Genomic DNA, 20,700 nt, shown 5'->3' with positions numbered 1-20,700 from the left:
GACCACATCATCTTTTTCCAATGGGAATATCTTTCTTGTGAAAGTATGTCTCATTCTCTCAGCCATGTTCCTAAACACAGCATGTTCAGGAAAAGCAGCAAGACACAGCTCGTCCCCACTCACCAGACACACAAAGGTTCTCCAGCTAAAATCAGGTGAAATAATGACACATGTAAAGAAAGAAAAAAGTTTCAAATAAACTCTCCTTTTTTTGCTCCTCCCAGCTCAACTGCAAGCTCTTCAAAGTTTCTCTTCTCATTGAGTTGAGTCATTAGTCTTCAGATAAGTGATGCTTGAGCCTTTGATTAAAATTACTGGGGAGCGTCTCTGCATGATTAAAGAGAGATAACACAATAAAAGGAAGAGGACTTTACACCATTATTATGGCAAATAAGTGCAATTCCCAACCTGAGAGCTGCATCAACTTGTCTAATGTAATAAATGCTTCCCCTGTTGGAAATGTGTCAAATTAGACTTCAAGATGTCAGCCTTCAGTTTTCAAAGGCCTCGAAGCTTTACGGGGCACTGTGTGACTGCAAGCTAATATGATGAAGAGCTGGAAGGTGACGCTGCCCCATCGAGCAGGGCACAGAGGGAGTGATACGTGCTTGTTAGCTGCTGACAAACACCGGAGCAGTGTCTGTCACCTCCGAAAGGTAGGAGAGGATGCAGACAGACATGCAGATGCACGATGCCAGAAGAAGGAGTTGGGGTTGGGGGGTTAAGGGCTGGATTTGGGATCCAGGAGAGGCAGGTTGGGTCTGCTCCCGTGCAGCAATGCACTTGCGCATGCGAGGGTCTGCCCAAGTCAGAGCCACCAGCTGCAGGCTCCTTGTGGTGAGCCTCTCTGGGGGCTTGGTCACACAGCAGGGGAAACAACTTTGTCTAGGAAAAAAGCATCATTTCCAATCTTACCCAAACAAGAATAGCTGTTCTGAGGGGAAAAAAAAGTCATTTTTAGTCCAAAGATAATATCTACCCAAGAATTTATTTCAGAAGAGCTACACGATCTGACTCCCTGATGTAGATGAGCCATGAGCCTCTGCTCTCTTCCTGCAAGAAAGGATCATTCATTCCCTCCCCAGGCATGATGTGGGGCTATGTTCTCAAACTTAAGGAGTGAAGATACTATACTGCTGGTAGCTTGTAAAAGTGTAGACAGATAGCTCACAGAAGCATCCTATTTGTGGCTTAAAATATACTAGTTTATCATGCAAATGATATGTCAACAGAATAGCTGTACTTGGCAATACTTCCCAAAGTAAATTAAGCAGTTAAACATACCATGTGTAATATTAAGGAGGTTATGTGTTACATATAATAAGCAGATGAAGCCAAGTTGTCAGGAAGCCAGGTTTCCTCAGAAATCTGAAATTCAACTCAAAGGAACCAAGGTGCGTGCATCTTCCCAATCGAGCAATGCAGAGAGGGTGATGTTTGGGAAAAGCGGGGTCGTGTTTCTGCCAAGACACCTCGAGGTGATGTGGTCCCAGCTGGGGCCCCACCAAGGTTTTATCCGTGAGACAAATGGTCCAGTCTCAGCTCCCCAGCTGGCATTTCAAGAGCCGGTGCACACTGCGGGCTTACATTGTGCATTTTTCACAGCTTGAGCTCCGTGCGTCTGGGAACTATTTGCAAGGGTAAAAATAATGCATGATCCAATCTTCTCAAGGCTTTTCACTTCCTGGAGGGTGGAAATACCAGGCAGGGGAAAAAAAAAAAAAGCTCTTGGATTATTTCGGCTCCACAAATTGTTCCCTGAGGCAAGTAAATGTTGTAAAAAACATACACAAATATTCAGATTCAAGTTTAACCAAATACCAGGACATTTGGATTTATTCAAGTGTCAGCAGCCCCCAAGCTTTCCTAGTTATTTCAGGCTCCCTTACATCAGCAAATGTTTTCTGTTTCACAGAAACTCAAAGTCAAACCTGGGGGCTCACAGGGCCCGAAAGAGTCAAATAAAAACGTTCCCTGCCTGCCCCACGAACCAGCTCATTACACTCCAGCCCTCACACAGCTCTCCAAAGTGAAAACGGCTCCAGTGATTTATAGAGAATCAAAGCTAAAATCCCATTTGTTTACAGACGTGATGCTTGGCTTTAGGGTGTTGTTTTAAAGCAATGCAATGGAGTGAGACACGGAGATGAGTGCTCCTCATTCCCACCTTGCCTGGGATGCTGGTTCCACCCAGACCCCAGCCCATACCTCCTCTTCTCCAGCACCTCCAGCCTCTCCCAGGTCCCCTAACCCATTCGGCACCCAGTGTCTTCGTGGGCACCTTATTTTGAAGGGAAGGCTCTTATCTCACTTATGTTCCAAATTTCAAGACCGCTGTGAACCTTTAGGCTAATATTTTTCACACATACTAAAAAATCATCCCTCCCCCTGCACACACGTGCGCACATTCCTTATGGTCTGCTTCCCCTCAGTGCCCCATGGGCCTGAAGAGACAATAAAATTTAGGTAAAGTAGGTGTTTCTTAGGCATTTTCTACAGTTCATGACCCTGTTTAAACCCCTGTGAGAAACACAGGAGGATGCATCACATAACTCTGAAAAAGGATGGTTTTGAGTTCATTGCTTCCAAAACATCCAGTGATGAGAAATCCAGCAATATGACCAAATAATTTCCTTCACTGTTGAAAAACACCACCCTGCTCCTGGGCTGGGCTATCCTGGCAAAGCCATCCAGGCACTGATGCTTGTGCAGCTTTTCCCTGCCATGTTGTAAGGCTCTCCAATACGACCGTTTCCCTTCCTGCAGGTGCAATTGTGCCATCCGCCAGCTATTACCCTCTCTTTGCTAAATTAAGCAGATCACGCTCCTTGATTTGCTCTCTGAACGGTGTGATTTCCTATTCATTAGTCTTTTTCTGGCTCTTCTTTGAATCTCCTCCAATATTTCCACACCTTTTTTGAACTGTGGATACTGTGCCAAGTACAGGGGTAACATAACCTTCCTATGCAAAACCGGCCAGAGGAGCACAAGTTGCTCATCAGTGACCTCCTGTCTCCCCAGGGCTTTCCTGAATCATCAGTTACCCAATCCTGCAATTATTCTCTGCATTCCCTGGCTCCACAGCTGGGCTTCCTTCCCCAGCTTTAGCCATCTAGGAGTTACATGTTTTAAGTAAGGTACTCCTCTAAGATGTCTCCACTGTTGCTAGAGAGAAATAGGCATTGTCCGGAGGTGATTCATCCCACTCTAAGGGATATCTAAGGTACAATGAATAGCTCATGCTCTGGAGGTGCCTCCACCCTTCCTAGGACTAGAAGTGGACCCCACATACCTAACATTTAGATGGCCTCAGTTAAGTGAGATGAATGCTCTGACATTTGACCATACCAAAATACCATGTTTACTTGACCCAGGGCTGCCAAGCAAACCCAAGGCGCTATATCATTAACTGGGGCTATGTAAGGGCTGCTTTTCTTCCCCAGTCTTTCTGTCACTTTTAACATTTATCAGTGAGGATTTAACAGATTCTTCTCTTTTATTCCCTGGCTCATTGCTGGGGACATTAAATGGGAGAGGGTCAAGACCAGCCATTTAGCGTCTCCATGAGAAACAAAGCTGTTTGATGTGGAATCTCCTTTTAGGACTCCATTTGGAAACCAATCACAAACCCCATTTATTTAATGTGCACCATGTTGATTTTGGATGGCTCCACTTTATCCATTAGCATGTCCTGTGATACAAAGCCAAATGCTTTTGAGAAGTTTGACCAACTTAAGAATAAGTGTAGAGGGTGACAGCTGGCCTCCCTTAGACTGGTGGGCTTTGAGGGCAGAAAGGATTATCACAACCAGGGGTCTGACCTCCCAAGTGACACTGACTATAAAATTTCATCCATTAGGCTCCTTTGAAAATCCCAACTATAAATCTTTCAGGTCCAATCCTTTCCCTACATAGCTCCCCTGGAAGCACCACGGTTGCTCAGAAAGCTCAACAGGATCCTGGTGGGATCAGGGAGAGAAGGGTCCAGCTCCAGCCGTACTCAGGTCTCTTCTACCTGTATTGACCTAGCAGCAGACTGCCGAAAGGATTCATATTTTCCATGTTGCTAATTTTAGGCCTTTGCTTTCCAACACCCACAGACTTGGAGACACAGCCCACTGCCTCGCTGCAGCTTAAATGCTTTCTAATGGCCTCAACCCAGAGATTTACACTGAGCCAACTCACTTTGAAACCCTTCCATAAAAACGCCTTCTGCAAACAGATTTGTTTCATTATGGTTGGGCCTGAAAGTGCCTCAAGTAACAAACAACTTCAAACTCCTTCAAATTTATTGTGGCGCTAGGTTTGCACTTCATTTAAATCTTGTGTACCTGGTTGCATGTCTTATGGGGGGACAGGCAGGGGAGGGTGGATGGAGAGCCCTGGTGCAATGTATCAGTGATTATGGTGCAATAAATATTGGATGGAGGATCTATGATAACATCTATTACGGCTTTATGAAATATTGATAGTGTCTGAATACATATTGCCTCCTGAACAGCTCGTTCGGAGATGTTTAATGAAAGACATCTGTCGTTTTATCTTTGAATCTACATGCAGGCAAAGTATAGTCTCTATCCTCACTGTAATCTCAGTGAGGGCTTCCAGAGCTGTAAGGAAGTGCCATGAAATACTCAGGCTCACCTATCCAGAGGGGTGGAGAGGAGAGAGACAGAGACTGTTTTATGTATACGAGTCTTTCATTTTGGAAATGAATTAACTTTGTGCTCCTCTGAAATCAATCCCTGCACAGACAACTGGCTTTAATGGGACCAATAAAAGACTGCGCAGGCTGCCGCGGCGAAACGGTGGGAGAGAGCGGGGACTCCCAGGAAAATCAGCTCATCCTTCAGACTTTTATCTCTGATTGTGCACTTCCCACCACTTAACCCTGTGTACAACACTGGGGCGCAACACCCTTCCCCTGCATGATCCAAACACACTAATCTGTGATACACATTCACCCCAAATGTCCAACATATTCCCAAATTAATGACACGTGATATTATTTCTCACCTTGTAAGGTCTCTCCAGGCATGCACGCACATGCACACACACAAGCACCCCATACACTTGATTATTTTTATCTTTACACCATAGGATTCACTTTCCTTTTAATACATCTGCCTGCACAAAGCCCAGCCTCCCCCGCTCAGCTCCTCCCAGCACAGGGAAATCGAAGCACACCATCTCCATGCACCTTTCGCTGGCGGAGCTCTAACTCCCTCTTTCCTCATGTACAAAACCCAAATGCCCCATCACACACAGCTATGTGGAGATGCAGGTCTACGATACACAGCAGTGACACCCCCCCAAAGGCTTTCTAATATATGGAGGTTTGAATGGAGCCCCACACACAGCTTTCTGCTGCCACTTGCACACTGTGCCATCTCATCCATCCTCCTCTTGGCCCATCCTTCAAACTGGACAGCTAAATGGGGGGGGGGGGGAAGTTGTTTTCCTTCCACAACCCCATTCTTATTCTACTGGGGAAAGAAAGGTTTCTCTGGCTATCCTACAGCATCTTCACAGAAGACAGGCAAGCCTTGTATGAAGATATGTTCTGAAATCCTGCCCCAGGGACAAAATGCCCACAGGCTTCCCAGGGATGGAGAAATTTCAATGCACAACAGTGACCCTCTTTGTTCATCTCCTGGTTGTGTCTAGAGCAAATCCAGAGACATTCCCCTGGCAAAGGACATACTCCCTGTTGAACCTGGAAGCAGAAAGTGACCCTGTGCTGTGAAGACAGAGTGTGGTACCACCCAGACAAGAACCAGTTCAGCACCCGCTGCTCTTGGCAAATAAATGTTTCTGCTGCTCCTGCCCTGAGCCACAGCCCCGGGTAATGAGACAGACCTCCCAGGCTTGACCACAGCAGCTCCAACCCAACCCTAAGGCCAACCCGTTGACTAAAGTAACACAGCAAAAGGTTCTTGGAAACCAGGCACCATGTGTTTTTCCTTCCAGATGGTAATTCTAGATGTTCACCCCTGGGTGCTGCTAAATAGGACAGAGCCAATGGGACCATCAACAAACAGCCTTTCCTCTTACCTGGGCAGAGCCTGCAAAGCTGATTTCAGCCCATTTAACCCCAGATTGTGACAGTAAACTGACAGTCCATGGACCTGCCTGGCAGCATCCTCCCATCCCGGCCCTGCTCACACACACTCATTTGGAATGAATCCTTTCACCTTTAGTCTTAACTAGAAAGAATAAACTTTGACAGTCCAGGGACCACCAAACTGAGCGTCCTCAGTTGTCTCCCCAAGGATAAGAACCCTAATGAAACCTTATTTCCCAACGTTTTCTTCCCACACACACAGGATCCTTCCACTGAACCATGGGCATGCAAGGCAACACCAAAAGAGAAATCAGAAATGAATGTGATACCTCAGACACATGTTTTCTGCAGCATCTCATAAGATCAATACCTGCTTACAAGCAACACTTCCCTGGGAACATTTTCCCCTACCATGAACCACCTTATCCACCCAGCAACAGCCAGAGTCACTGAGGAGCAATACAACACCTCTCCCACAATTTGTTACCACGTAGGAGAGTCTACTGCATTTACAAAAACAACACGCAGCACTCCTCTGGCTCTCTGAATTAATGATGGGTGCGACTGTGTTTCTCTTTACTTACTCAGCAGGAGGAATCCCAGCACCGGAGCCACCTCTGCTCTTCATGCAGGGAAGCATCTCCTCCACAGCCTGGGCATGAGAAAAAAATGCAAAGTGCTGTAAAAACATTGTCAGAGTCATTTCTTGGTCCTGTCCCTTTGCACTTGTTCAATTTTCCTCTGTATGGGCTGTGAGGTAGGAGCAACATCTCACTCCATGCTTGTACAGAGACCAGCCCTGAGAAGATCTTAAGAAAGGCATGAGAGTACAAATGTAATGCAGGTGATAGAAGATAACCTGCTTTTGTTGTATTTTTTTTTCTAGTCTCATTTCTTAGTCCAAAATGTGTGTCTGTCTTTAGTGAAAACTCAGCTTAGCATTATAAGCTTAGCTTCTTAAGAAATTGGCTCAATTTTAGCACTATTATTTTATGAAAATGAGAGTAAGATCTTGCCTCTTCCAGTAAATGATACTACTTTCTAGTTGAGGTTTCAAACCAATTCAGTGAACACCCTGAAAGCACTTGTGTGGACATTTCTTACTATGGTAACTTAAATGGGGTATTAGATAGCATCTTTAGCTAAATCAATGTCAGTTTAAATAGTAGTGAAAGAAAAATAAACACATGCTCCTCCTGACCATTTATCCCCTCCCTAGATTATTTTCCCAGCCCCAGTTTGGGAGCAAAGTGCTCCAGGCTCGCAGCTCACCCATCTCCAAGCAAGATCAGATGCATGCGGTTAACTGCAGGTTTAGCACTGATGTGCATCAGGTTGGTGCTGCCCATTCCCCTCCTCAAAGAGACCGGTCCATAAGCTCAACTCATCTCTGCCCGGCCTCTGATTAAGGTTCTCTGTTTGAGCATGCACACCATAGAGACAGCAACTGAAAACAACCATTCGTCCTTTCCCATCCCACCCTCCCTTCACCTTCCATCTTCCGCAGCAGCATATTTCTTCTACCTCCCTCCGTCAACCCCCTTTCAATGGCATTGCCCTTCCTGCTGCCAAATGGATGCTTAGGAGCATGGAGACAGTAAAACATTGCTCTAATGTCCCTTGCTGATGCATAGTCTCCTCCCATTATTGGTATAGCAGCATCAGGTTATACGCTGTTAATAGCCTTTCCACTTGTTTATAGCTTCGCTGGCATCATTCCTGGATTTAGCACTGCTGTTTTACTTCCCCTCGCTGCTTTGGGGACGACCTCCCCTCAAGCAGCGGCACTCACGTGTCATGTGTACAATGTGTAATTCAACATGTGGGAGCTGATGGGGGGCATTACCAGCGACCAGCACATCAAAAACACATTACAACAAAGCTGGCAAACCTCATCTTGGATGGGGCGGGGAGAAAGGGATTGGTTGGTTTTTTTTTTTTTTTTGTGAAGTAAGTGAATAATTCATAGGCAAACCATTGACATGATAAATTCCTCCATTCCTCCCTTTTGTGAATTGACAGCGAACAACTTTCCAATTCCTCCCCTCTGCATTTTCATTATCCAGAATTATTCACTAAACAATTGCTTGGAATAATTCTGGGGAGCAAATTCTCTGCTGGGGATGTCGGCGCTGACGTCAGTGGAATTAGTGCCAGCAGGAGCTTTGGTTCAGAGGCGACAGGCCGTCCACAAGCCTTTCATCACAAGGATTTGGGCTCTAGATTTTGAGCCATGCTGATTAGCTGTGGCAGAGCAGAGAGGCTGGACGGTCCCATTTTCTCTTCCATTAGACGAGCAGAGTTCTGCAAATCAGGTTTTCCGCCGTGAATACTCATGTTTACACATTAACGGGGGTTGAAATTGCTGAGATGCAATGATATATCGCATCGGCGCTTCCAGCAGCACTTCTGCCAGCATGTTTCATCTCCAGCCCTGCAGGACAAACGGAACAAAGTAGGATTTCTACATTTCCATTTCAACTGCTGCAAATGAGCCCTGCCCTTTCCAGGAACACTCTGCACAGTGCCATACGGGCTCTCTGAACCCACCACCAGGCTCACCAGTACAGCTCACTGCCTTTGATATTCATGGGAAGTGAAAGAAAACAACTGAAGGTTTGCTTTTTAATTTCATGGGAAATTTTGAAAGTGGCTCTTGCTCGGTTCTACACTTCATTTATTCATTTACAGACTGACCCAAACCCCATATGAACAACTGAATGTCTTCAGTATACCACAGCTCTGACTCAGAAAGTCCTTGATATTTATCTGCCTGCAGTTTCCAATAAGTTAAAGCCGGCTGACCTAAAATACCAAATTCCAAGGGAGCGCTCTAGCTGATGACGCCCAGTATCTGACAGCAATTGTCTGGGGTGTATTTTCTGTATTTATTTATTGTAAATGAGACACCTGACACCAAGAGATCATAAGCAATTTCCAGCTCTCTCCAAATCACCGGTAGGGTTCCAGTTCCGAGGCTCACATCATCATCAATTCTGCTGCAAAACTTTCTGTGCTGATTGTCAGTAATTTGCAACACATAACTTGGAGAGAGAGGATTGCTTGCAGTTCCCCCCTTCACTTTCTCATGAAAATCAGCCCATGTTGGGCAGGCCAACCAGACTGTCATGACGGTAAAAAACCTACAAATCTGGGGATCTGACTCTATGTTCTTTGAAATGTTTTAGGTCAGTAGCAAAAGGTAAACATTGTATCCCTATTTCCACTTCTACCTTGGGGAGCATATTAACTTCTTCGGTCACTTCTCTGATTCAGCATCTGCTTTCTCCCCATCATATCCCTGCATTTGCATTTAGGTTAATTCCTGTCACCATCCTACACCCGTGCAGTTACACAGTTGACAAAATAATTTCCCAGCAAGTGACAATGTTTCATAAGTGCAAACCTGATATCTGCAAAAATCGGGATCTTTCCTTGCTGCTAAAACCCTCTAGTTAAAAGTTCTACAGCCACAGAGAGGAGAATTTCACACTGAGGAAACATAATTGCAGACCAGCAAGCTTTACTTCTGCAGTGCCTCAGATAATTGCCCGAGCGAGCTGGAAAGAGCTTCCTGTACAGCTGAAATCTTCAGACACTTTCCTCTTTAAATCCCTCCTTTGGTGCCTCGCTTCCACCCACTCCACCGCCTTGCAGCAGGGCTGCAGGAACGTTGCTGGCAATTAGTAACCTGTTCCCCTTAGATGCAAGAGTTCCTCGTACACTTCCATACCAAGAGCCAGCATCCCACAAGGGACGCTGTGCCTCCAGCTCCGGAGGCAGGCAGATCCCACAGCTGACGCATAGATCTGATCATCCCGTATTTTAGCAAAGGATCAGGACACATCCATGGGTTTATAGTTTCAATCTCACTCTCTTTAAAAGATGCATCCCTATGGTTCAGAATGACTCATTTCTGGTACGGGGCAGCTTTTCCTGCCCACCACCCTCCCATCCCAGTGTCTTGGAAACTTGAACTCAGGTTCAAGTCCCCCAACCATATCATTGACCATCAAACACTATCTACTCCTTTATGCTTAAGCTAAACAAATAGAAACCTCAAAGAGAAAAAGAGATGAAACACAAACTACCATGTTTAGTGCCCAAAAGCCCAACTGTGCGTTTGTCTCATTAGCACAGGCTACCCCCGGGTGCCTGGAACACAGCAGAGTTGGGGCATCATCTGGGACTAAATTGCTGCCTGGAAAAATGCAGTTGGCTGATGCAAAGATGATTATCCCTTAGTTGGATTTTTTTGTTTGTGTTTGTGGGGGTTTGTGATGTTGGGTTTTTTTCAACAAAAATAATGGATAGGACCTGATGACTCAGTTTCCTCATTTGGGGCAGGTGACATGATGGTGAGAAGCTCAGGGACAGACAGGAAAGCTTAGGCACAAAGGAATAAAGCCCAGATTTTTTTATATCTAACCCCTGTTGACACTGAGGATGGGTAAAGCCCTTTCAAACCAGCAGGACCCACATTGTGCTGCTCTGTGTGGTCACCAGGGCTAGAGCCAGAAAGAGAAGCCACCACCATCACTGGCAGGGTGCTGCGGGCTTGTTAGAGACACAGGACTCCTTAACCCAGCCACAGCACCACGGCAACGTGGTCACGCTGCTGCCAAAAGCTAATATCTCAACATGAGGTCGCAGTCCACGATGCAGACAGACCCTAAATTGATGCTCACGGTGACACCAGGAGCCAAACGCGGAGCAGCCCCCAGGCACGCAGCTCCCCACTCGTTCCCTGACCTCTGCACATCCAGCTCCGGCACCGTCTGCAGGCAATGTCCCCACCAGAGCCACAGGTCTGATGTGTGCTACAATACAGTCCGTCTGCTACGGGAAAGCAGGAAAAACATATCTCTCACCCTCTCCACTGGGCCCCAGAGGACAAACCTTCCCATCTCAGGGCAGGAGATACTTGTGTGCCTCCTGGCCTCGCTCGGTAAGTTTGCAAATCCTCCTGGTGTCAGCTGGCTCTAGGCATCCTGCAGCAGGGAGACATGGTTTCCATCAATATTCAAGGCACACAGATGCAGGGAGAGAGGAGACAGGTAGGGAGAGCCTCTCTGCCACAGCCAGATAAATGAATCTTGCTTGGAGGCAGAGCAGGAAGGTGGTTGTTTGCAGGGTCTGTGTTCTGCTGCAGGCACCAACAAAGCTCTTCTCTTACAGAGTCCTTTCGTCCCTGTCCACAATCACCCTGCAGCAGCATTGTGTCCCAGCCCAGGCCCACAGATCATGACCAGGAGCCCTGGAGCAATTCCAGGACTTTGCACACTACAAAGCAGCCCTGGTTGTTTTAATTAGCCGGAGAATGTAAATGAGCATGGCATGTGCCCAGGCCCCTCCTGCAGAGCCCAGGATAAAGTGCCACACGCTTCTGGGATGGCTGTCAGTAGATGAAAAAGCCATTTGGCACCCAGGCTGCTGGCAGTGGGCTCGCAGGCAGGCTCCACGGGGCAGCACGAGCAGCAAGCACCCACCAGCAAGTGAGACCAGCCAGCTCCTACACCAGCTCCCTGGCGCTAAAATCCCTGGGCCCTACATGCACCCAGATCAGCGACCACAGAGGAATCATTCCCCAGGACCAAGACCAGTGTCCTGGTACCATCATCTCCTCCCCCTCCACCCACCCATCCACCCATGCATCCATCCATCCATCTATTCCCATGCATTACTGGCCATCGCTCCCACCACCAAACTCTAACCACCCATTCATCCTTCCCACTACGTGCTCTCCAATCCATTTCTTCAGCACCTTTTCAGTCTGTCTCCACTTGCTTAAGATTAGAAAGTCAGCGTTTGTCTTCTCATCCACTCTGCAGGAGTGCCTCTATCTACAAGGGAGTAGAGGAGGATGCAGACGAGCATCCTGTGAGAGCAGGACCAAAGAAACTCGCCCACCTTGTGTCTGGGTAGCACCCACCAGCTCCCACTGTGTGGCAGAGAATGGTGGGGGCAGAAAAAGCGTTATTAGGGGGTACCCAGGCTGGGACCTGGGGCAGCCAGATGCCCATAACGGCCCTTTTGGAGGCATCAAAGGGTTCTCCTGCTGCCCAAAGAAACTGTAGGTTTATGTGTTGCTGTGTTTCGGCTTCAGTTTAATCCTCTCCTTTTGTTGGTGTTAAATAATTAAAAGTGACTGGTGTTTCAGAAGAGCAGAGTGCGCCAGAACAGAGCCAGTGACCCATCGAGCATGTGAGACTAATAAATATAGATCCTAATTATTACTGACCCAAGACAAAGTCCCTATCCTCCTTTTACTGGGTGCAGTTCGTACTACTGCAAAAGGCCAGGCTGAGTCATAATTTACAATTTATTTACCCAGCAAAAAAAGCCAGGCACCAGTGCTGGGCACCCCTGGGGCACAGGGCAGAGGAGCTCTGTCTGGGCATTACCTCGAGCCGTGGGCTGAAGTAGTGATGCTGGTACAGGCAGTCCCCAGGTAACACAATCAGCCATCACAGCATTTTTTGATTGAAGCTCTATAGGATATTGTGTCCTTCAAAGAGGCTAAAGCAGCAAGGGAGATCAGACAAGACCTGAACAATAACCCTCCCAGCCCTGACTTGCCACCACTGTCCTCTGGAACAGAGACCATGAGTCAAACTTTGCTGCTTCCCCCCCCCTTCACCTTACAACACCCTCACTCCTCTCAGCTCTAATTAGAAGGAAGGAAAGCGTGTGCTCAAAGCCGGGAGATGCATCCTGTTGTGCAAGGGGCCGAGATGCCTCATGTCTCAAAGACATGGTCCTCCTGGGACCAGGAGGGTCCTTCTGGTGGGGCGAGAAGAGCCTCGGCAGCGAGGTGAAGCCGTGGCGTGTTCCAGCTGCGGCAGCTCAGCTGGCTTTGCAGCCCTCATTACCGTGTCCTGTGCCAGTTGGCACTGCTGATGCTGTGGTGCTCTGGAGCACCCTTATCTCTCCAGGAGAGGCTTTCATTGCAGCCCTCCAGCACTAGGAAATGGAGATACTCAACTCGCTGATACTGCTCTGCAAATCAATCAGAGGGGGAGGATGGGAAGGGGAACAGCTTGTCCCTGCCTGTTACTCCATGGAGGCTTTGCCCTTCACTAGTGACAGCTGATTAATTCCCAATCAAGCTTGGGCAAAAACTGGTGCCCCTGTCTGATACACAACATGGAAACCATGGAGAAGTTTAGCCCCTACCTACAAATGACCCACCACGGACACAACAGCCACCAGGCAGCATGGGGGTCCCCAGGGCACAGGGAGCTTGGATCATGCTGTCCATGCGTGCCTGAGGTACGATCCATGCCATAGGGGTTGTAAATCCACAAACTTACTTTGTCAGGAAGCCCTCTCCAGGCTGGGCCGTACGTTTCCCTTGGGTAAGGGGAGCCATCGCTAATGCCCAGAGCCGGCGGTGCCATCCCCGCTGCGCTCAGGAGGAGGGATGGCAGCAGATCTGGGAAGTTTTGGCACCTGGAGATGGACCCAAGCTGGCTGTGTTTGCAGTGCAGTGAAAACATGGTGGCAAGACGGGCTTCCAGCCCCCGTGGCAGGAGGCTCCAGGTGGGCCCCCACGAGCTCCCACACCTACAGCGGAGCTTTTCCCCGGGCTGCTCAGGTGGGAGCAGGGCACCAAGGAGGAGGGGATAGGTGTCTGCACGCCTGGCACAGCTCCTGCCTCCAGACACCCACGCAGGGCTGCAGGGTGCCCCCTCCCTCCTCTCCCCTCCTGGCAGCGCAAAGCAGCAACCTGCCCTCCCGGCTGCTGCTTTTCTGCTGGTGTTTTGTGAGTCACATCGCTGATGTCACCTCTCCGCGTCACCGGAGCTCGGAGATGGATTTAATGAGTCTTTGTTTTCTTCAGCTAAGAAAAACCTCAAAGAAGCTTAGTCTCAAGCATCCTGAGGAGCCAGCAGGTCTCTCTGCCACTGCCACTGTCCCCACAGGAGGACAGGTAGAACTGCAAAAGAGTCCAGCAGGCTGGCTGGCTGACAGCAAAAGCAGAGCATCAGAGATCTGGGGGGACAACATGCCGAAGTCACACAAGAATGCCTGTGTCCTCACTAGAGCCTGCCACATGCCACCCTCCTCACAGGACACGGCAGGTGACATCCTGCTATGTCTTGCACTGCCCTGAGTGAAGCCACGTGCTGGAATGAGGGAGAGGTGGCAAAGTGGCAGTGGCACCATGCCTGCAGTCGAGGGACCCGGCAGCATCTCTGAAGGCTTCTACACAAGAAGCTGATACGTTGACCATTGTTCCTGGCTGGCGTTCGTACGCGCGTGCTGGCACTTACCCACCAACACCATGCTCTTGTCCTGCGGTCTGGACAAGTCTGTCCACCAAATCCAAGAGACAGGGCCACACTAGCATCTTTCGTGGGCTGTCCAGCAGCTTTTGTAATGCAAGTCACACACGGGGAATGAATCCTGATTTACATCAGTATAGAGGGAAATTTAAGCCTGTAGTGTTTTAAATCCGGAGGAATAAATCCTTGCAAAGCAGAATGGAAAAAAATTAATTATAAAAATCAAGGGAAATGAGAAGCATTATTCCCTCTTTCATGAAGGTCACTAAAAAGGAAGCATCACGTGGGGGCCCTGGGAAACCAGTAATGTAAATAGTCAGCGGTCAGAGGGCATCTTCTATTAATGAAGGTGTCTTGCCAAAATACATAGGCATCATATAAATTATTAGATAATGAAATTCCAGTCAATTTGCTGCCTGGTCAGCCACAGCCCTCCTGCCATGCTCCTGAGCCCAGCCAATAACATTAAGAAAGAATTACTTTGGTACTAGGGCAGCTGGTCGAGTTGATTCAGAAAAGAGCACCTTCTCCAGGACGAGGTGGGGTGACTGCTGCAGCCCCACAGCCCTCTCTGCTGGGTCATGCACCACTACTCTCCCACAGCGTGATGGGCATCCGTGGCTGCAGTGCATATCCTCAAGAGCCAAATGTGAGGATTCCCCACTAGTTTCAGGGCAAGGAGCCAAATATTTTTTTCAGAGGCTTGCTTGGTAGGTCTCACTTTCCCAGAGGCTCTAGAGAGCTGCTGACATGCAAAGTCTCCAGCCGGTGGGAGTCTGTCACCTCTCAGCAGGTTTTAGGGCTGAAACAGGCTGGGGTCATAGCACTGAGGACCAGAAAAAGGCCAGAAAAATCCAAGGCAATTCAATTTTCCTCCATCTCACTATCATAAACTCCAGCTCCAGGCTCAAGTGCACAATTTCATCTCAACCAGTATCCTGCCCTCAGGAACAGCCAACAGCAAATGCTGTGGGAAGGACACAAGAAGGGGATGGCTACACAGCAGCACTTCCCCAAAAGTCTCTTCCAGCCCTTACCCTTTTGCAGCTTTGCAGTGAACAGCCCTGGACGGATGCTTCTGCCCAGTTACTCTCAGACTCCTCATCTCACCTTATCCACAGCACTCCCCTCTCTCCTTCTGGGGCTGCAGACAGGACAAGGGTTCTCTCTCTTTATTGGGACCTGGAAGAGGTTCCCAAAGGACAAGGAGACAACAACGGCCCCTTTGCTTTAGTGATGCCTTGATCCCATGGGTAGAGAGACCCAAGAGGGGGAAGGTGGGGGGCATCTTTCCCTTCAAAAAAAGCTGCAGTGTTTGAAAGCAAAGACAAGGTGCAGGATCAGGTCTTGCACCTGCAACCTGAAGTGGGTTTCAAGTACAAATCCCGTTATAATTCCTTCCCATTACCCTTCTCCCTCTGCTGCTCTGAACTGTTGGCGCTTCATAGCGCCAAATATTCAGCATGCTCCATGTAATTTTAAAACCATTATGTAAGCTGCTCTCTCCCCCCATCTCTCGATGTCTCCAATTGGTGTGTCAGAATGTAATTAGCTTTTGATGGGATGTTAAGATTTCTTGAGCTCCTGTGGAGAGGCAGCATGGGGAGAGGCAAGGCAGTGGATTGTGATTGTCACTCCCCATGGTAAGTGCTCGAAGACCCTGGAAGACTCATTTACAAAAATATAAAATAAAATAAATAAAATCCAAAAGCAACAGACCCAGTAGGCTTTAGTTTAATTGACTGAAATCACTGAGATTTTTTTACCTCTGTGCCTTCTCCTGCTTGGAGAAAAATGGAAATTAACTGTCTCGTGACCGACAGAAGAGTGCCATGCTGTGGCAATGGTCAGGGCTCTATTGCAAATCCAGCTCCTCAAGAGGTTGAGAAAGTCCTGAGCTGTTCATTCCTGCTTTTCTGACTGAGGTTGTGCTGTAAGCTTTGCTGCTGCAACCAATTTCAGGAGCACTCCTCCATCCATATTAGGACCAAGTCCTCCAGCACCTCATCACAAACCCGCTGAGCCCCAGCCATGCCAGGGCAGGACACTCCACCCAAGCAGCAGAAAGGGCAGCGGGAAGTGATAGTTTTCTGCAACCACATTCGCAACAGCACATCTGATCATGGCAAAGTGCAATCCACAGCCTATCTCCAAACAAGATGGCACTTGAAATCCCAATCTGCTATTTAAGGGAAGTTTGGTGCCTCTAAACAGCTGCCTGGGCTGAGCTCCTTCAGTGCTTAGCAAATTACAGCTCTCCACCTTGGTGAGGCAGGACAGCAGTTACTGCATCCCACAGATGGGAGACATGCACCAAGACATGAGGTGCTTTCACCAGGGAGCAGCCTTTACCAGCAAGGCCAGATGTTTCAGCATCTCTTTTGCCATTCCTGAGTCCTTCTGCAGCTCTGGCTGGAGTATGTCGTTGAAAGAGAGAGGACATGATTCTGCAAAAGGATGCAAGTCCTTATTCACGTAAAGCATGCGGAAGATGGGTGTTTCAGGGCTTACAGCCCCAGCCTTAGATGCTGCAACCTAGAAATCTGTCATGGAGCTTTTACAAAAACAAATGGATTTTGATGTCACTTTTCCAACCTCACAGATATAGTAAGTATGATGGAGAGCTGCAGGACCTGTGCCCGAATGATGCATGCAGGAAATACCGCATTTTCAGAGCCTTCCCCACCCTCTTCCCCAGTAGCTGAGCTCTGTGGCAGTGTAAAACAAGGCTGGCAATTCCCCCAGAACAAGTTTTCTGCAATCTGGCTGGGCCTGAACTTTCACAAGAGCATCTGCCCCAGCCAACGACAGCACATCGAGTATCTACATACCTACAGATGGTGCTTATATCGCCGAGCAGTATGTTTGTCTACACATCAGCCCTGGCTCAAAGCCCATTAGAGTCATCGGATGCTTTTCATTAACTTCAACAGGCTCTGCATGAGGTCAGTTTGGTCAGTCTCCACCGGTGCAGACAGAGGCATTCAAATGAATCCTACATGATGCTCAAGCACACGTGCATTCAGATCAGCCACATAAACACTTCCCTCAACACAAACCTGCCACAAACTCCCTGCAAATGCACGTGGCCTGATATTAATACACTGCTGGCTCTGAATTAGTTGATGATGTGAAACACAGACACATCCAATACAATAATGAGCCATTCCCATCAAATGCCAATTCAACTGCATAATGGGCCATATTGATTGCTTCAAAGGCCAGACCAATTTCACTTGTCCTTTTAATGATTATTATGACATTATCGATATTATTTCTGCTCAGCAAAATTAATTCCTCTTTCCCCACCCCTGTCCCTCTCGAAGTAAGTCCATTCAAGTCTCCATTCCTGCTGAGACAGAAGCTAAGGAGACTTCTGCAAGGACTAGACTTAATTCATTTCTAAAGTGTTGTCAGGCAATTTGATTTTTTTTTTCTCTAATACTGCCACTGGCATTAATAGAAAGAAAACAATAAATGTATCTGGTCACCTAAGTAGTCAGCCTCGCCTTTCATAGCTCTGCTGACATTTCTGTCTCCAGTCTGGACAGTAATGCATTCCATTTTAATTTTAGCAAATGCTTTCTTTATGATCAGAGACATTTTTCATTTGTACTTGTTTGCATCTCCCTTAAAATTCAATATTTCATTTGGGGATGCAGGTTTATTGCCTGCTCCTCAAAATAAAGCATACATAGCACAAGGATATTTCAAATTATTTTCTCCAATTTCCTCCACTCAAGAGCAGCAATTGCCTTTCCAGCCACTCCTGGGAACAGCTGAGGGGTCTCAGTCCCAGTCCCTGTACATTGCACGGTGCACCTGGCCAGCATGGCCACAGAGGGGAAATGAGGCTTCTTGGGGCTGCCCTATACAGGATCACCCAAAAAAAGCAAAAAGAAGAGTTTGAAACTTATGTTTCCTTGGGCCAAACACACCTGTGGCTGCATTTATTCCTGCGAGCAGAAGCTGTACGTCCCTGAAGTTTCATCCTTACAAAACTCCTACAGAAGTTACGTGTGAAGACAGAGGCAGTCGCTGTTTCAGGGCCAGCTCTGTCCTAACACACTGACCTCCCCCATCTGCCAAACTGCCAGAAAACCACGGACATCAGAGCCTGGGTGAGCTCAGGACTCCTGCTGGCTTTAGGCATTTGTAATTCTAAAGTGCTCGGAATATAAAGTAATAAAGCTGATGAGATTCCTTTGCAGCAACCTGTTCCTCCCTTCCCTGCCAGGTTACCCCAAAGAGGTTTGGGCAGGAGCAGGTGGAGCTCCCATGGCGTGTGCGTGAAGGGTGTGCAACTGGGAGACTTCAGTCCCTTGTTTTGGGGTCCAGGTCTGTGGCAGACACCAAAAAGGCATCAGACAACATCTAAACATTGTGCCCCAGAACTGTTGACTATTAGAAGTGGTTTCTTCAGAAATATATGGTACCTTGACTTTCACACACTCTTAAAACAAGCACTCACCAGTTTTACAAGCTACCTGGAGAAAACGGGCAGATGGTTTGCAACATGCAGTATCTCCTCTGGCTTGGGCAGCTTACACCAATGTGGCTGTGGCTCCTCTCTCTGCTATTCCTTTCCCAATTGTCCAATCCAGCTCCCATGCAATAGGATTCACCACCAGCCCCCCTTCCCCACGGCAAAAGAACAATTCCTTTAAAGGTTGCCTTTGGGACCCAGGTGTCTCAGAGGATAATTACCAGATGCTCTTACCTGAATACCCCTCTGATCTCTGGCACTAAATAAGAATTGACAAGATAAGTGGGTTAGATATATACATAGCAATTTTCTAATTTTCTGAGCAAATTTGGTTAAAGCTGCTGAAGAAGAAAGCCTGAAACCTCAATAATAGAACAACGAGACAGGCAGAGGAATGACAAGACCTCTGAACTCAAACTTGGTTCTGCCCTGACCTAGAGGAACCATTTGAAAGGCTGAAGGAGGTGTTTGTCCTCCCTTGGCCATTACATCAAGGCTGCTGAGAAAGACTTCCTAGCAAAGAGTTTTTTACGATACAGTAATATCTCCAGCGGGGCCCAGCACGAGACTCCTCAAGTGGTCTGAATCCATCCTTTGACTGCCTTGAGTCAACAAAACAGGGGAAAAGGTTTTGCATACAGGCTGCTAAAAGTTTTGTATGCTGGAGACTGTGCCTCTCTGTGCATATATACCTTGAATAATTATAAAACATTTGGAAGTAGGAGGAGCCCCTCTGGCAACCTGTGTGCTTGCACAGTATGGAAAGAGACCTTAGCTGGATGTGTTTCTGCAAGACGAAAGCAGCCAGCACTGGAGTTATTCTGAGAGCACGAATCAGCAGAAGAGCTTGTCTCCCAGCTTCTCTGATCTCCCGTAACAACGGTGCAGAGCAAGAGGGTTTGCCTCTGTTCACAAAAGCGGGGGGGTGTCTATTCCCTGCATACCTGCCTTGGCAGCTGCAGCACTGGGACATGGCTGCTCTGCCTGTCTCTCTGTCAATTCCTATTGCCTGCAACAGGTCTTTGGGAGCAGTAAGTGGATCAGCTCGAGGGAAGATGCCAGGAAGGTCCTGGGCAGGGGGATCAGATTCCTTCGGTACATGATCAGAAGCAGCCCATGGAGCTACTGGGGGAATAAGGCACTGCTCAACATCAGAGTGGCAGAACCTGCCCAGAAGCAGTTTTGCCCTTATTATCCACATCCATGGATTTCTGATTATGTCCGATGCAGCAGCTTGGCTTTTTCCCAGTAAGACTGATTGCTGCTCAAGCAGCCACCAGAGCCACCAGCCTGCACAGCAGATGTCAGCGGGCCAGATCCACCCACGCCCCGTGTAAAAGGCTGTAGCATTGGCAGCTCTGCTGGATCCCACTCTCAGCCGAGGAAAGATCTGGCAAAGCTCTCTTGAAGCCATGTCTTTTATGCTGGTCTTTTGCTTAACTCATTTCTGGTAGCTTTCCAGGGCATATTATCCTCTTACTCGTGGGTTTAGGGTCCATCTAAGATGCTAGGATTTGTTACTTCCTTTCTTTCACTGTCTTGCTGTCTCCCAAGCCTAGTGTTCTCACACATACAAATGTCTCTGTTTTGGTTTCCAGTACCAGGAATTTCATTTTAATCACTCAACATTTTCAAACACAACAGAAGACATAATGCAATTGTTTAACATTCATAGATCCACTAACTCTGCTCCTTCGTGTATTTATTAGGCAGTGCCAGAAAACACCACCCATTGTGAGCATCCTGGTTTCAGTGCAGTGCATTACCTGGTGTGTCAGTCCCTCTGGAGCACACGTTGAAGGACATCTCTTCTGATCAATGAGAAGAGCCCGGCAATAACAATCCATAAAACTAAACAGCAT

At 47.8% G+C, this 20,700-nt stretch overlaps 1 long non-coding RNA gene across 1 annotated transcript; it reads right to left on the bottom strand.

Moving 5' to 3' along the window:
- Positions 1-1,526: 1,526 nt before the first annotated feature.
- LOC128152793 (uncharacterized) lies at positions 1,527-7,700 on the bottom strand. Its single transcript, XR_008238760.1, has 3 exons — positions 7,556-7,700; positions 6,649-6,716; positions 1,527-1,684 (listed from the first exon to the last, which is right to left on the bottom strand). It is a non-coding gene; the product is annotated as an uncharacterized LOC128152793 (long non-coding RNA).
- Positions 7,701-20,700: the final 13,000 nt, after the last annotated feature.

The sequence above is a fragment of the Harpia harpyja genome, chromosome 16 (genome assembly GCF_026419915.1).
Source record: "Harpia harpyja isolate bHarHar1 chromosome 16, bHarHar1 primary haplotype, whole genome shotgun sequence".
NCBI lineage: Eukaryota > Metazoa > Chordata > Aves > Accipitriformes > Accipitridae > Harpia > Harpia harpyja.
This window is presented reverse-complemented; position numbering and strand designations above follow the sequence as displayed.